The sequence below is a fragment of the Pinus tabuliformis genome, chromosome 3_2, assembly GCF_031772625.1.
Source record: "Pinus tabuliformis cultivar Carrire ecotype Pingquan chromosome 3_2, CPIR1, whole genome shotgun sequence".
NCBI lineage: Eukaryota > Viridiplantae > Streptophyta > Pinopsida > Pinales > Pinaceae > Pinus > Pinus tabuliformis.
Window position 1 is genome coordinate 1,030,402,867 of NC_142302.1, and position 5,265 is coordinate 1,030,408,131.

General features: G+C 33.5%; 1 pseudogene; it reads left to right on the forward strand.

Annotated features, from left to right (window-relative positions):
- The first annotated feature begins 1,262 nt into the window (after positions 1–1,262).
- LOC149184107 (uncharacterized) lies at positions 1,263–4,425 on the forward strand (annotated as a pseudogene).
- The last annotated feature ends 840 nt before the right edge of the window (positions 4,426–5,265 follow it).

Consider the following 5,265-nt stretch of genomic DNA (forward strand, 5'->3'; position numbering starts at 1 on the left):
AATATATTTATGCATGTTATCTTCTCACAATCCTCATTGTTGCTTGTTGATCTATACTTAGCTTAATTTTGATTTGATCTACCTCTTCATTACTGCAACTATGCACTCCTTGGTCCTTGTTCTTCACTAACCTGGCATGCACACCCACTAAGGCCACTCTCTCTCCAACTATGCATTGCGTAATTCCAGTCACTAAGTGATGCCTTCTATTATAGCTAATTTTTTCTAGGAAGGACAAAAACTTCAATAGGGCTTATAATAAACTTAAGTTTATTTTAAAAAAATTGAATTTGGAGCAAATTTTGTGAACCTGGCATGCACACCCACTAAGGCCACTCTCTCTCCAACTACGCATTGCGTAATTCCAGTCACTAAGTGATGCCTTCTGTTATAGCTAATTTTTTCTAGGAAAGACAACAACTTCAATAAATAAACTTAAGTTTATTTTTAAAAAAATGAATTTCGAGCAAATTTTGTGTTTTTACTTTTTGTAGACAATTCTTTACTCATTATATATATATATATTATAAAACTCTGCTCATTATGTAAAAATATATATATATATAAAACTAGCGCTTATCCCAATCCCCAAATTGATATTTTCAAATTACAAGCCAAACACAAGTTCTAAACTACTGGGCTCTTATCCCAATCCCCAAGTTGATATTTCCAAATTAGAAGCCAAGCACGAGTTGTTCACCGAAGACAATCAAAGTCCATATGGCTAGCGCTCATGCAAGGCACCAAGGAAGAAGCCCACAAGGGCTCACATATTGGTCAATGTGTCGATATGAGTTGTGAAACTCAAGACATAAACAGTTGTATTATTTTATATATGACACATGTGAGATATATCACAACAACTTTTGACAAGAGTTTCGAATTCCACTATCTGGATGGCGTACCCATCTAACAAAGAATCGATTACTTACACTTATGATCACATCGCTTTCTTATTATCCTTGAAGATGCAGAAAATCACCTTCAAGATTTTGCAAGTATCGTTGTTGGGAAAGGAAGACCATGCTCTTTACGCATTTTAAAATATTTTATGCTTGTGAGGAAGAATAAAGAGCATTTGTGTGGATAACGTGACTCTGGAGCTAGTTAGCAGGCCAGATCTCAGATAGAACCGAGTGCGTTTGTGGGTTTGATATTGAGTTAGGATTGTAGACAGATGAGACAATAGCAGAAGAAGCAGAATGACATTTGGGCATCACCATGTATGGTTATTGTTGTTATTATTATCATCTACGTGCTGGATGGGATGCTTGTCAACTCTTTCACAGCAAGGAGGCGAAGACTCCTATTATCACAGAGTGTTCCCCATTGTAGAGCCAGACTTTGGGCATACAAAATTAGTTCTTGCAAAGGAAGGGATAGATGCAATTTCAAGGTTAGAAACTCTTATTGCAGTAGTTGTGGTCATTGGTCCATACCATTCTGGCAAAAATTTTCTTCTCAATCAACTTTTATATTTTTCTTGTGAAGAAGGTTTTGGTGTTGGGCATATGCGTGACACAAAAACAAAAGGTATTTGGGTTTGGGGTAAACCACTAGAAATGGATATTGGAGGAGTGAGCACATATATTTTATTTATTGATACAGAAGGTTTCGAAACTGTTGGAAAATCGAATGTCTATGATGACGGGATATTTTCTCTAGCAACAATCATGAGTTCTATTCTCGCCTACAATCTGCTTGAAATGGTTTGTGAAGCAGATATATCTCGACTATCGTTTGTTGTTGAGCTTGCACATGAGTTTTATGGTAGTGTGAAGGGACGCGACATTGTTTTCCAATATGATTTTCTTGAAGGAAACACTATGCAACAAATGGTAATGAAACTTTACAACATGTTCCCAATCTTACAAGGAAATGGTAATGAAACTTTACAACATGTTCCCAATCTTACAAGGAAATGGTAATGAAACTTTACAACATGTTCCCAATCTTACAAGGAACGAACGAAATAGTGAATATTTGTAAATTATGGAAGAAAAAAATACAAAATAAGATTATTGTAAATCGATTCTAAACACTAAAATTTCACACCTTTTAGTTTACCACAATTTCATATGTTGCGTACCAAATTTTATACTCTGCATGACTCTGATCGGATCCAAACTACATAAAACGACGAGAAGAGTTGAAGGAACTTGTGATATCTATGATTCAACCAAAGATTGATCGAGGGATAAATCAACCAAAGATTGTTCGAGGGAAATTTATCAGTGGGAAGGAGTTTGTATCATTTTTGGACCAAATTCTTGAAACTTTGAACCAGGGTGATATTCAATCTATAGTTTCACTTATAGAGGTTTTCAACAAGGGAATGGTGGATCAATGTTTAGTTTTACAATGACATGATGTCAAGTGTGAGCTTCTCTCTTTCTGGTGATCTATTTAGAGAGGTGTATGAGGAATCAAAGATGAAAGTAATGGATGTATTTGAAGAACAATGTTTAAGTCAACACCATGCAAAAACATCAGTAGAGAGGCTTGAGTATGAAATTCACAAGATTTAGGAAAATTTGTATTTGAAAAATGAATGAGGAGGCCAATGTTATTGCTAGAGTTTCACAGTTCTATCACTGAAAATTTAGGGAAGCCCTTGAGATTGAAAAAAGGCCTAGCAATCTCAATAGAGAGGACGGTTGGAAGATCAGTAGTTGTTGGGTCCCAGCCCTCGCTTCCTAGTCGTGTCCTTCCCTTCCTCCCCTCCCTCTTTTAATAGCTTGTTCTAGTTTTCTTATAAATAAAGTTTCCCCTTGTTATCCTTTAACCTGCTCTCTTTTGCCATAGTTCTTTGATCCTCTTTGGTATTCTTCCTTGATAATCCTCTTCTAGTGGGTTAGTTTATATAGTATAAGATATTTAAATAGCAATTTTTTGTTCCAAGTAGATGGCTTTATTATTTAAATTTATTTTAAACAATTATTTATATACAAAATTTAACTTAATTATAAAAAAGAAAAATAATTATTTTGATATTGAAATTCAATCTACATTTAGGCTTAAATTAAAATGATAATATGTTTTATGACTTATTAATTTATATAGTGTTAAAAATTATAAATATTAGAAAGTGATGAGAAATTCCTAATAATTTATTCAAAAATTAAAATATAAAAGAATTATTCTTATTATATAAGACTTAAACTAATTAATTAATTAATAAGATTGATTAATAGATCTAACAACAATCAGTGGTTATGGTAATAAATATAACAAGACTAACTTACAATTAGAATTTTTTAATTAACTAAATATTTAAATAAATATGAAATATTTAATTATATAACTTTTATGTATAGTTAATGAAAATTCATATGTTACCTTATTTACATATAATTTTAAACTAACTTCCCATTAACTATTTAATTATATATAAATTTAAACCCTTTTTAATTTAATAATAGTATAACTAACTTACTATTGATTTAATAATTATTTAAATCTGTAACTTTAACTTATTTATTTATTTAATATATTACCTAGTTTTATTTGATACTTAACTAACTTTCAATTAACTAACTAAATATTTATTTATCTTAAATATATGTGATTAATTCCTATTGATTAATTTTTAATTAAATATAGTTATGCTCTCCTATCCTTGTCCCTTGGTCCAGTCCAACTAGCTGTTTCCTAGTCAAATATAGCCGTTAGCCGGTCTAGCCTACCAGTTCAATATAGTCGTTGCCTGGTCAAATATAGTCGTTGGATGTTCTACTCTAACTATTTAACATGTAGCCTAGACCTGATTCTTCAACTTGTCCTGACGATGAACCACATTGGTTGGTTCGAAACGCGACAAATGAAATATCATGTGATTTACGCCGAAAAACTTTTTCTCATAAACCAAATATGAGTCTGTAAAGCTTTGTGAGGGCCTCTAAACTAAGTACGAGGACAAAGTAGATGAGCTTCAAGAATTGAGACTTCCATTAATGGAAAAGTTCAATGCAGGGTTTACTTAATGTAACAAAATTTTTGAGGAAGGTTGTCATGGGCCTTCAAAGGCTATCTAGAGAAGTGCATTGAGAAGATGTTCGGAAATTCCCGCTTATAGTTTATTAAGGACTACAATAACAGGCTTTTCAACTGCCTTGTGGGGTTCTCCCTTGTCATGGTTGTTGTTTATCCTCAAAATTTTCCTTGTGGAAGCAGCTTCTTGGATCTTGTTTATCTTCTTGGAGACATACACTCAAATTTTTTTTTGGTCTCTAGAGTCATTGTACTATAATCAAGTATGGCATTTGGTAGTTAATAGTTAATATTTGGGAGAATGTAGTATTAAGTCCAGTACTTGACTTGGACAGATTGGAAATTCCTTTGGCTTTGGTGTCCTTGACATTGTTATTGTTGTGGCGTTGTTATGGAAAAAGGAAATGTTTAAGGGGTGCATTGCTTCTTCTATAGACATTCCAAACGGGGAGTTACAATCCTCACGTTAGGAGAAGTCACTAAATTTTGCATATTAAAGTATGGATTCATATTTTCCTAGTCATAAAGCATATTAGTTGGGGTCGAGTTGCAGAAACAATAAAGCATTTGTAACCACTAAATTTGAAAGGCCAGAACCCGGAAAGTGTCTTGGGATGACATACTTCAAGCACTTGCCAGCTTTTAGATTTTTCGCCTCCTAGATAATCTTCCCAATTAGTTTAGACCAAACTTTGATCAGTCTTCTCCACCCACCAGAGGAAATTGTATCACGCCAAATTACATTATTGTTGGATCATTAATGGGCATGGAATGTTGAGGTTATTTAAATTGTATTTCAGCTATCGATTAGAAGAACTACGATTGAATGTAACTGCCAAAATAAATCAACGGTCCACAATCCTTTAGCTCCAAATCAATGGAATCGCAGGACGATAAATAACTCGAGGGTTATACGGGGAAGAGCCCCCAGGAACTGGTTTTCCCAAACCGCTCATTTTCTGATCTACGGTCCATATTTATCCCGACGACACACTTTCTTCTCTCCAGAAACCGCCAAGGTGCCCCCTAAGTAGTTTATGGTTTTGGTTAGTGACGTATGCATAACAATAGCAGGGACCCACATTGACATCCATCCTCTAAGGCATCTCCATGACGCATTCGAGCCGCACGCAATATTAAAAGATTGGAACGCAAATGTAATGTCATAATGAAGAATTGGGATGTAGATTATTAAAAGGCTAATATAAAATATTATATATATTTTATGTATATAATATTTTGAAATTTGTAATTTTATTTTTGAAATCCCTTTAA